We start from the raw sequence: 12,460 nt of genomic DNA on the forward strand, positions 1-12,460 counted from the left end.
ATGTATTCTGGGGCATAAATACACTCTCACATACACATATCTGGATACACAGACTATCAGGCATAAAGATACTAGGACACACACACTAGAAAACACAGCTATTGGGATGCACAAATACTGGGATGCACAGACGCTGAGGTAAACAGGCATTGGCACAAGACATACACATATGAACTTAAAGGGACATGAAGACACACAGACACTGACAGAGTTACCAGGAAATACACAACACTGGGGCATACAGACAATAGAATAGGCAGACAATGGTAAACAGGCACTAGGATATATAGACAATGTAATGCATTAGGACACACACAGCTACTGTAACGCACACAAACACTGGGACACACAGCCACTGGAAAACATAGACACTGTTACACACAAACTAGGATAAATAGTCACTGGAATATGCCCTGACCTTCTGACATACATAGGGAACATAGATGTTGAGTTGCAAAGCCACTGGAACATAATAAAACTGGAAAAACAAAGACACAGATACACATAGGCCTTGAAACATACAAACACTGTCCAATACAGTCACTGGGGCATGCAGAGACAATGGAATGTAGAGAGACTGGCACCAATTAGGGGTAAATAACACCAAGAAATACAGATATTGGGATATACAGACATTGACTATAAGACACATAGACAGTTGGGCATAGGGAAAAGCTAAAACAGTCACTAGGGCACTGGTATGCTGGAATACAAAGACACTAGGACATAAAGATACTAGCAGGGCCGTCACTGTGGATCACTTGGTTAATCCTCCGCCTTCGGTGCCGGCATCCCATATGGGCTCCAAGTTCTAGTCCCGGTTGCTCCTCTTCCAGTCTGGCTCTCTGCTGTGGCCCGGGAAGGCAGTGGATGGCCCAAGTGCTTGGGCCCCTGCTCTCACATGGGAGACCAGGAAGGAGCACCTGGTTCCTGGCTTCCGATCAGTATAGCTCTGGCCGTAGTGGCCATTTGGGGAGTGAACCAATGGAAGGAAGACCTTTCTCTCTGTCTCTCTCACTGTCTATAACTCTACCTGTCAAATAAATAAATAAATAAATAAAAATCTAAAAAAAAGATACTAGCTAATATTTCATTATTTTTTTTCATTTGCATTTCCCTGATGATTAGCAAAGTTGAGCATTTTTTTTCATGTACCTGTTGGCCATTTTTTTTTTTTGCTATTGAGTTTTTTATGCTCCTTATATATTCTGGTTATTAACGCCTTGTCTCCTAGTTTGTAGATTATCTCTGCACATTGTTAACCCTTTGCTGTACAGAAACCTTTCAGTTTGAATACATCCAGTTTGTCTGTTTTCGCTTTTGTTTCCTATGCTTTGGGGTCTGATCCAACAAATTATTGCTCATTACGATGTCTTAATGTATTTTCCTCTAGTAGTTTCTAAGTTTTGTGTCTTGCATTTAGGTCTTTAATTTATTTTGAGTTGATTTTTGTATGTGGTGAGAGATGGAGGGGGAGAATCTAGTTTCATTCTTCTGAATGAATATCCAGTTTCCCAGCACCCTTTACTGAAAAGGGTGTCCTTTCTCCAATGTCTGTTCTTAGCACCTTTGTCAAAGATCATCTGGCTATAGATGTACAGGTTTACTTCTAGGGTCTCTATTCTGTTCTTTGGTCCATGTATCTGTTCTTATGACGATACTATATTGTTTTAATTACTGTAGCTCTCTAACATATTTAAAAGTCAGGTCAGTTTTGTTCTTCTCATTCAAGATTGCTTTGGCTATTAGGGGCTGTTGTGGTTCCATACAAATTTTAGTAGTGTTTTCTCTAGCTCTGTGAAAAATATCATTTGTAGTTTGATATGAATTGCATTGAATTTGTAAATTTTATGGACATTTTGGTGAGAAATACATGATGTCTTTCTTTTTCTTATGTACTCTTCAATTTCTTTCATGGAGAGATTTATAGCTTTCACGGTGGAAATTTTTCACCCTTTGGCTAAATTTATTCGTATGTATCTCATTATTTTTGTATCTCTTGGAAATGAGATTGCTTTCTCTATCTCTTTCTCCAAAAATTTGTTATTGATATATAATGATGCTACTGATTTTTTGTATGTTGGCTTTGTGTCCTGCAATTTTGCTGAATTTATTTATTCTAATGGCTTTTTGGTGGAGCATTTGGAGTTTTCGATATATAAGATAATGTTATCTTCAAAAAATGACAATTTGTCTTCTTTCTTTCCAATTTATATGCCCTTTATTTCTTTGTCTTTCTAACTGCTCCTGCTAGAATTTCCGATACTATGTTGAATAAAAGTGGTGAACGTGGGCATCTGTGTCTTGTTTCAGATCATAGAGAGATAGCCTCAGCTTTCCCTCATTTAATATGATGTTAGCTGTTGACTTGTGACATATGGTCTTTATGACAAAAGATAACAAATGTTGGCAAGGCTGTGGAGAAAAGGGAACCCTAGGACACTGTTGGTAGGAATGTAAATTAGTACAGCTATTGTGGAAAACAGTATGGAGATTCCTCACACAACAAAAAACTACCATATGATTGAGGAATCCCACTACTGGACATATATATATATATATATATATATATATATATATATATATACATATATCTCCAAAGGAAATGAAATCACTCTGTCAAAGAGACATCTGCACTCCTATATTTATTGCAGCACTATTCACAATAGTCAAGAAATGAAAACAACCTAAGTGTCCATCTAATGAGGAATATATAAAGAAAGTGTGATATATATATACACAATGGAATATTACTCTTCCATAAAATAGGATGAGATCTTGTCATTTGCAGCCACATGGATGGAACTGGAGGTCATTATGTTATGTGAAATGACCCAAGTACAGAAAGATAAGTACTACATGATCTTGCTCACGCATGGAGTCCAATAAAAAGGTGATTTCATAGAAGTTAAAAGCATAATGGTGGTTACCACAGGCTGGGGAGGAAGAGAAGAGGAAAGAGAAGAAGGGAGAGAGGAATGAGAAAAGGTTGATTAGTGGGTACTAAGCTATGCTTAGGTAGGAGTAAGTTCTGGGGATCTGTTGCACAGTAGGGTGACTATAGATAATGTACTGTACATTTCTGCATAAAAAACCTAGAAAATAGGATTTTGAAAGTTTTCACCATAAAGACATGTTAAATGTTTGAGAGTACACATATATTTATGCAGATTGAACATTGTACAGTGTATACATATATTGAAAGATCACATGGTACCCTTAAAATATGCATCATTTTATGTGTCTTACCATTTTTAACTAAAAATTTTTAAAATAGATTATAAACTTTAAAAAATTCTAATATTAAAGTTAAATCACTTAATACAATTTATATGCTATTACACTTACCTCATTTTATTTATTTATCAGAGAGAGGGAGAGACATAAGGGTCTTCAACCTGCTGGTTCACTCCCCAAATGACCACAACATCTAGAGCTGAGCCTATCCGAAACTGGCAGCCATGAGCTTCTTCTGGGTCTCCCACAGGGGTGCAGGGGTCCAAGCACTTGAGCCATCATCTACTGAATTTCCTGGGCCGTAGCAGAGAGCCAGATTGGAAGAGTAGAAGCCAGGACTCAAACAGGTGCTCATATGGGATGTTCGCACCACAGGCAGAGACTTAGCCTACTATGCCACAGTGGCCAGCGCCCTACACTTACATCATATTAAAGACCAAATTTAGATGTATATTATATGAAATAAATGCTGGCATGCATAAAAAAGACATTAGCTGACGCATATTGACACTTTGATACAGTCACTGTGATAGTCTGACATTGGAATACAGTGATACTGGGATACGCAGACAGTAGGGAACATGGAGAATGAAGCATAAAGAACCTGAAGTGCTCTTCTTTTTTTAAAGATTTATTTTATTTATTTGAAAGACAGAGTCAGAGAGGTAGAACCAGAGAGAGAGAGAGAAAGAGAGAGAGAGGTCTTCCATCCGCTGGTTCACTCCCCAGATGACCACAATGGCCAGAGCTGAGCTGATACAAAGCCAGGAGCTTCCTCCAGGTCTGCCACATGAGTGCAGAGGCCCAAGGACTTGGGCCATCTTCCACTGCTTTCCCAGGCCATAGCAGAGAGCTGGATGGGAAGTGGAGCAGCTGGGACTTGAACCGGTGTGCATATGGGATGCTGGCGCTGCAGGCTGAGGCTTTAACCCACTGCACCACAGCACCGGCCCCCTGATGTGCTCCTGATGCTAGGCCCTGCCGTACCAAAGTGTTTTACCATTGGCAAAGAGGAGGAAAAGAGAGAACAGGGGAGAAAGGGACCTCCTTCTGAATCTTCAGTCAGGATCAGGGCATGAGAGTGCTCTGTGTGACGACAGTGCTGGCTGGAGAGGAAGATGGATGGCTGGGAAAAACAAGAGGAAGAAGGGAGTGTGCACAAGAAGTGTATGTTTTCTCCTCGGTCCAGTAGAACTTGTGCAGCATGGGACAAGGGGCAGAGATGGTTAGAGACAGACTTGAAGGAGAAGAGAGGTAAGGGGAGAGGAACAGGCTTTGCTGAGTTGTTAGTGAGTAAAAACAAACACAAAGACTCCATCCTTGGCTCATATGCACACCCTTCATTCATTCATTCAACAAACTTTCATCAAAGCTTCTTCTGTGTCCAACCCTGTGCTGAACCCTAAGGATAAAACAAGCACCGTGATCTAGGCCTGGATTGCCATGATGAATGAGCCCACTTGGGGATTCAGATTTGAAGCAGACAAGAATGACACAATGTGGTCAATGCTAGGAAAGAAGTGAGCACAGGGGTCCATGGGAGCCCCATGTTCTTAGGGAGTCAGAGTTTGCTTTCTAGAGGAGGCAATTCCCAGGCCGAGACTCTAAGAACAAAGAAGAATTAGTCAAAGAGGAGACAGTGACAGAGAGGGACACTTCAGACATAGGGATTATCTTTAGCAAAGGCTGAAAAAGTAGATATTTCATCCATTTATGAATTTCACTAATGTTAACGAGTGCCTGATATGTCCCAGGTACTGTGCTAAATGCTGACTGAACAGTTGAACAAGATCCTTGCACTCATAGGGCTTACTTTCTGCAAGGGAATACATGGAATTGCTACATTTTGTTCAGAACACAGTTCAACGTGGCAGGAAAACAGAGATAAAGAGTGGCAAAGGAAGATGAGAAGAGTTGCAATAGGGGCCAAGACCAGATTACAGACATTCTTATTGATTATGGTATTTAGACTAGGACAGAAGCAATGGGTTGAAGAGGTGAACGCAGGCTGCAGAAATAATAAAGAGGTAGAAAGCAGATGTCATGATGAGTGATTTTATTGGAGATGAGGGAGAAAAAGGAGTCTTGTAAGACTACAGTGTTTATTTCTAGCTTTACAGGTAGCTAAATGTTGGAGATATTTCCTGAGATGGGGGAGTATGGGAGAAAAAGCAGGTTTGGGTGGGGTGCACACAATGTTATCTGTGGGACTGTCCAAACACTTATTCCTTAATTAATCTCACCCTTTTCTATAAACGCCCTGAGATTTCACAGATCTCTTTGTTAGGTTGTTTTTGGTTGCAAGTAACAGACAATCTAACTGAAACTTAATTAATAAAAGGAACTTATTAGCTTGTGTAAAAAAGAACCATAAATATAGTGGGTGTTTTTAAATTCTGAACCAGCCCAGCTGCCTAATGTCACCAAGGATACAATTTCTTTCCATCTCCACATTCTGCCTTCTTTTTAAAACAAAAGATTTTTAAAAATTTATTCAGATGGCAAAATGACAGAGAGGAAGATACATACACAGCGTGCGCACACACACACACACACACTGAGGGAGGAGAGAGAGAGAGAGAGAGAGAGAGAGAGAGAGAAAGAGAGAGACTATCTGTTGGTTCACTTCCCCAATGGTCACAATGGCCTAGACCAGGCCAACCTGAAAACCGAGGACTTCATCCAGGTCTTCCACTTTGGTGCAGGGATCCAAATACGTGGGCCATCTTTTACTGCTTTCCCAAGCGCATTATCAGGGAGCTGGGTCGAAAGTAGAGTAGTTGAGACTCGAACCAGTGCTCACATGGGATGCCAGCATGGGAAGCAGTGGCTTAACCTGCTGCACCACAACGCCAGCCCCATCCATTCTGCCTTCTACAGAGCCACTCTATCTGAGCTTGGCTCCCCAGATCACAGGGTGACTGCCATCAATAACAACCACTGAACAAGAGTCCTGAGCTTCACTCCAACTTAAGTATTTGTCCACCTCAGAACCAATCATTGCAAACTGATATCTGGGATTGTGGTAACTGGCTTAGACCAAATTTGATCCCATTCTTGGATTTAAGGGTTAAGTCAAACACACCAAAATAAATGGCTGATAAATATTGGTTGAAGGGTGAAACGGAAGCTGAATAGACTTCCGAGCCTGCCACTACATTAGAACAGATAGTTTAGCTACAATGAACACCATAAATTAGGTCAAAGGAATGAGTATCTGGTAATGATAGTGTAGTAACTGTACCAGATAATCCAGAATCCAAGCAAGATAATTCTATTGCAATGCAGCCAAAAACTTAAGCTTCCTAGAGGCATGACATAAAATGACAACAACGTGATGAGCTCTAAAGGTGATACTCCTGTGGCTGTTTCTTTGATCCGTGACTAACATCATAGCAGTCCACATCCCCTCTCTCATTTATTCAGATTGAATCTGTGATTTGGAAACCCTGCTATTAACACAGGATAAAAGTAAATCCAAGAGAGCATGCATGACTTACTTTGGTGAACAAAGCAAGTCAATGGCATATTCAGGATTAGATTCCCCAATATGTCAGTTCTTAGCTGTAAGCAATAGAAATAAATCCTGGCTGGTTTATGAGGAAGGACATTTTCTCAACAGGTATTAGATAACTCACAGAATCTGGGAGGGATAGAGAACCATGTACAGAGGCAGCATAACCAGAATTAATGCTCCAAATATCACCTCAGAAGTTTCCCAGAGAAGGCACTGCTTATGACACCCATAGAAACTGGAGGCTACCATTTGCAGTGTCCATGCTTTTAACACTGGACATTTCTGTTGCCTTTGGAAACCAGATGTAGTTTCTGTAGCTGCTTCACCAATCACCAGAATAGATTATATGCAGTCCCTGTTTCCGTAAGTATTAACTCCTGATTCCAAGGGACAACTTTATCTAATAGATGGAGCCTAGTTGTGTGTCCAAGCCCTAGTCTCAAAGGAGGCTATACAAGGAAGTAGGTGACCTTTCAAGTTTCTGTAGGGGCGGGTGGGCTCTACTTCAGAAGATAGCAGATTACCATGCACAAGAAAATATTTGGTAACCAAAAATAGTAAATGTCCACTGTAACTGGCTTACTGTCACCCTGCCCAGGATTTCAACAATAGAACCACCTGCTCTGCAACCAGTTACTCAATAAGCATTTCCCAAGTATGGTAAGCTAGCATCAATGGTGTGGGAGGGGGATGTAGGGGGATGGGAGCGAGATAGCCTTCCAGTCCTCCCAGGCAAGCTGGCATGCTTCATCTACACATGGGCTCTTTGGAAAATAGCTCCAAATACTCTAGCACAAAGTCTAAGACTGAGAAAACTTCCAGAGGAAATGAAGCTTCATCTAGACCTTGGAAGACTGCAGAAACAAAAGTCCTAGGACTAGAATTCAAGGGTCCCAGTACTAGAGCTCATTCTGGGGCCAACAGTAAACAAATAATGATGCAAAGCAGATTGTCCAATAATGGATTCCTCACCATCACCCATTCAAATGGGTATACACACACATACCATTTCCTTCTCCCATGCTGTATGACCTCAGCCTCCAAGTCTGTTTCTATTTTTAAAATGGTGAGTTGTGAGGATGAAATATGTGAATTCACTTGCATGTATAGTGCCAATTTAAGCTCTCACACCTAAATGACATTGTATGGAGGCCAGTGTTGTGGCATGTGTGTTAAGCCACAACCTGCGATGCTTGCATCCCATGTGAGCACCAGAAGATGACCTGATTGCTTGTGCTCCTGCCAGCCTAGCCCAGCCCAGCCATTGTAGCCATTTGGGAAGTGAATCAAAGGATGGAAGATGTCTTTCTTTCTCTGTCTCTCCTCTCTCTGTAACTCTGCCTTTCAAATGAAGTGCTGCCATCCCATAATGGACGCCAGTTTGTGTCCTGGCTCCTCCACTTCCCATCCAGCTCCCTGCTAATGCACCACAGAAAGCAGAGGAAGATGGTCTAAGTGCTTGGGCCCATACATCCACTTGGGAGATCCAAATGAATCTCGACTCCTGGCTCCTGGCTCATGATTCCTGGCTCCTGGCTTCAGTCTGGCCCAGACCTGGCTGTTGTGGCCATTTGTGGAACAAACCAGCAGATGGAAGACTTCTCTCTCTGTGTCTCTGTCTCTTGGATGGAGTTCCAGGTTCCTGACTTTGGACTGTCTCAGCCCCAGCTGTTGCAGTAATTTTGGGAATGATCCAGTTGATGAACCAGTCTCTCTCTCTCTCTCTCTCTCTCTCTCTCTCTCAAATAAATAAATAAATAAATAAATTTAAAAAAAAAAGATCTAGAACTCATTCTTTCCAAGTCTTTTTCCCAAGCTATTTTTCACCCTGTCTAGCTGAGTCATATTGGGACAATCCACACTGTCGGAGTATAGTCAGCAGATCATTCCTCCAGTGAGTATTGGCCTATGTTCCCCAGTTGATGGATTCACTCATCTAACATTTACAGAAGATTTCAATTCTGGGCTATCACTGCACAAGTTTGGGGACCAGAGAGCACTCAGACTTCATCTGTAGTCCTGAAATATTACAAGACCCAAGAGGCAATGCATGTAAACACAGACAATTCCAAACACAAAATAGATTATGTATGCACCAGGTAGAAAGCAGGCTAACGGTGGCTTTGGAGAATATTTACCTCCTCCAATTTAAACTCCATCAGTCCTTCCACACCACCCTTACAAAAACATAATGGCAATGATATTCTTTGATATGGATATGGATAACCAAAGTTTCTCAATCTTAAATCCAATGTGACAAAAAATAATCCTGAAAGATTTACAACTATGGTTGATTGAGGATATTGTGAGCAAATTCTCCCACTAAGAAGTAACTGCAAATCTGGACAAAATTGATAATTAAAACAATTTTCAGAGTCCAGAAGCATAGAGCCATCTAAGAAATGTTTATACTTCGAAAACTGCTGAACTTGGAATAAAAACAGAAGAAATCTACAGCATTCTGGTCTTGGCTTGCTCCTATTCCCACCCCTCAGCTAGATAAGTAAGAAGGTTCTTCCAGAACCATGCAGGCCAGGAGCACCAGCAGTTTCTCTATCACTGTCAAAGAGGGAGCTCACTTGTTTTGGAGCAGTTAACATTTTGCCTATGACCAGCACCATCATCAGTGGAAATAACTGCCTAAGAGTGGTCAAGTGGGTGAGAACCTAACAGCTCAGCCTCAGTTATCCTGAGATTGAAGTCATGGTTGGAACAAGCATATTTCTGTGTGGAGCCTGAGAGGCCGCAAGCTTCCTATCCCAACTTGAGGCTGTGTACATGCACCTAGGTGACTGAAAATAATGAAGTAAAATCTGCAGCAGATTAAGAAGAGTATGAACTTTGAACTCACTTCCCTATGAATACAAAGATCCACTGTCAGATGATGGAAGTCTTGCTGGTCCAAGGTGACTTAGCACAACCTCTGTCCAATCAACCACTGACCAAAATATCACTGAACAACAAGCTATGCAGAAACGGGAAACCACTGGGAAGCTGTTTTTTTTTTTTTCAAATCAATATATAAAAAGTCAACATAGACATCAGCAGTTGCATGCTATATACTGAGCAAATAAATAACAGTGATAAAAATAATCTTCAAGGAAAGCTATCATGACCCAGAATTAGTACAAAATAATTTTTGAAAGAACCAAATGGAAGCTCTAGAGAATAAGAACACAACTTCAGTTAAAAATTCAAACAGGGGTTCAACAGCAGATTCAAGATAGCAGAATAAAGAATCAGTGTAGATGAATAGAAATCCAACTTGAAGAACAGAGAGAATAAAAGATGAAAAAAAGGAACAGATCCTCAGAAACCTGTGGTTCAAAATGCATAATAAGAGTTCTAGAGGAGGGGTCGGCGCTGTGGCACAGTGGGATAATGCCCTGGCCTGAAGCGCCGGCATCCCAGATGGGCACCAGTTCTAGTCCAGGCTGCTCCTCTTCTGATCTAGCTCTCTGCTATGGCCTGGGATAGCAGCAGAAGATGGCCCAAGTCTTTGGGCCCCTGCACCCGCATGGGAGACCCAGAGGAAGCTCTTGGCTCCTGGCTTCAGATTGGCTCATATCTAGCCATTTTGGCCATTTGTGGAGTGAACCAGTGGAAGGAAGACCTCTTTCTCTCTGTCTCTATTTCTCCCCATAGCTCTGTCTTTCAAATAAATAATATATATATATATATATATTTATTTATTTATATTTAAAAAGTAGCAGTAAAAAATGAAATAGATTCACAAGGGAATCAATGTTAATAGTTGACTTCTCATAAACAATGAAGGTCAGAAGGCAATAGAATAACATATTCAAGTGCTGAAATTAAAAAAGAATGATAAAAATTATGGTGAAATAAAAATACCCCCAGGTAGACAAAGACTGAGAGAATTTGTGACTAGCCAAATCTGCCTGAGCAAAAATAATAAAGGACATGCTTCAGGTTGAAAGGAATGATGCTAGATAACAACTGAAACCCATCAGAAGAACTGATCAGGTCATCCCTTATGGGGGCCGGTTAGAGTCCCGGCAGCTCCACTTCCTATCCAGCTCTTTTGCTTCGGCCTGAGATAGAAGTAGAAGATGGCCCGAGTCCTTGGGCCCATGCACCCACATGGGAGACCCGGAAGAAGCTCCTGGCTCCTGGCTTCGGATCAGCACAGCTCCGGCTGTTGCAGCCAATTGGAGAGTGAACCAGCAGAAGGAAGACTTCTCTCTCTCTCTCTCTCTCTCTCTCTCTCCCTCTCCCTCTCCCTCTCCTTCTCTCTGTATGTAACTTCTACTTTCAAATAAATAAATCTTAAATCTTAGAAAAAGAAAAAGAACTGATCCATATGTAGACAATTATATAAGACTTTGTAACTGTCTGAGTCCATTGTGTGTTACTATCATGAAATACCTGAGGCTGGGTAACTTTATAAAGAAGAGGTTCATTTAACTCAGAGTTCTGGAGGTTAAAGGCTTACAGGTGGTGATGGCTTTCTGAGTCCTGAGGTGGCACAGGGCATCAGATAGCATGAGATAAGGAACACAAACGTATGTCTATATATTCTCTCTCTCTCTCTCTCTCTCTCTCTCTCTCTCTCTCTCTCTCTCTCTCTTCTTAGTCCACCTATATTTAATCACGGAGGTCCCACACATTGATGACCATATCTAATCATAATCACCTCCCAAAGGCCCCCTATCTAAACACTAGAGTTGGATTAGGTTTACACCCTCTCACAATGAGGGTTACATTTCAACAGATGACACTAAAACCAGATGGAAACCTTAAAATTAATATGATTTTGGCTCATTTCTTTTATTAACTTCTTTAAAAGTTATGAAAATGCATATTATGGAAAATTATGTGTGAATTAAAAACTTTTAATATCAAAATAAATGTATCTTTTCATTCCATTTTTTTAACTTTGAGAGGCAGAGACAGAAAGACAGAAAGAGCTCCTATCCACTAGTTCACTCCTCCAAATGTCCACAACAGCTGGAACTTGAACCGGAACTCAACACAAGTTTTCCATATAGTGGAAGGGCCCAGTCACTTGAGTCACCCCTGCTGCCTCCCAGGGTCTGCATTAGCAGACAGTTGTAATCAGGAGCTGGATCTAGGCACCCTGATGTGGAATGCAGGCATCTTAAGTGGCATCTTCACAACTAGACTAAATGCCCCCCATCTTTTTTTTTAAGATTTATTTTATTTATTTGAAAGAGCTACAGAGAGACGTAGGGACAGAGAGAGAGTTCTTCCATCTGCTGGTTCACTCCCCAGATGGCCACAATGGCTGGAGCTGCACCAATCCAAAGCCAGGAACCAGGAGCTTCTTCCAGGTCTCCCATGTGGGTGCAGGGGCCAAACACTTGGGCCATCTTCTACTGCTATCCATAGCAGAGAGCTGGATCGGAAGAAGAGCAGCCGGGACTAGAACCGGTGCCCATATGGGATCCTGGTGCTTCAAGCCAGGGCTTTAACCAGCGGTGCCACAGCGCTGACCCCGCCCCCCATCTTTTAATTCTATTTTCCTACAAACTTTCTGCAATAGCCTCATATAGATGCAAGAAACTCCTAGCACCTCCCACCTCTCCCAACTAGATTGTTGTTCATAACCCATATTGTTCTCTCCAGTTTTGAGGAAGTGGGAATTTCCCCAGTGCCCAAGAGAAGGACATCCAAGACAAAGAAAACAGCATGAGTGAAGGTATGTGGGCTTTGAAAATCCTG

The sequence above is a fragment of the Lepus europaeus genome, chromosome X (genome assembly GCF_033115175.1).
Source record: "Lepus europaeus isolate LE1 chromosome X, mLepTim1.pri, whole genome shotgun sequence".
NCBI classification, from domain to species: Eukaryota; Metazoa; Chordata; class Mammalia; order Lagomorpha; family Leporidae; genus Lepus; species Lepus europaeus.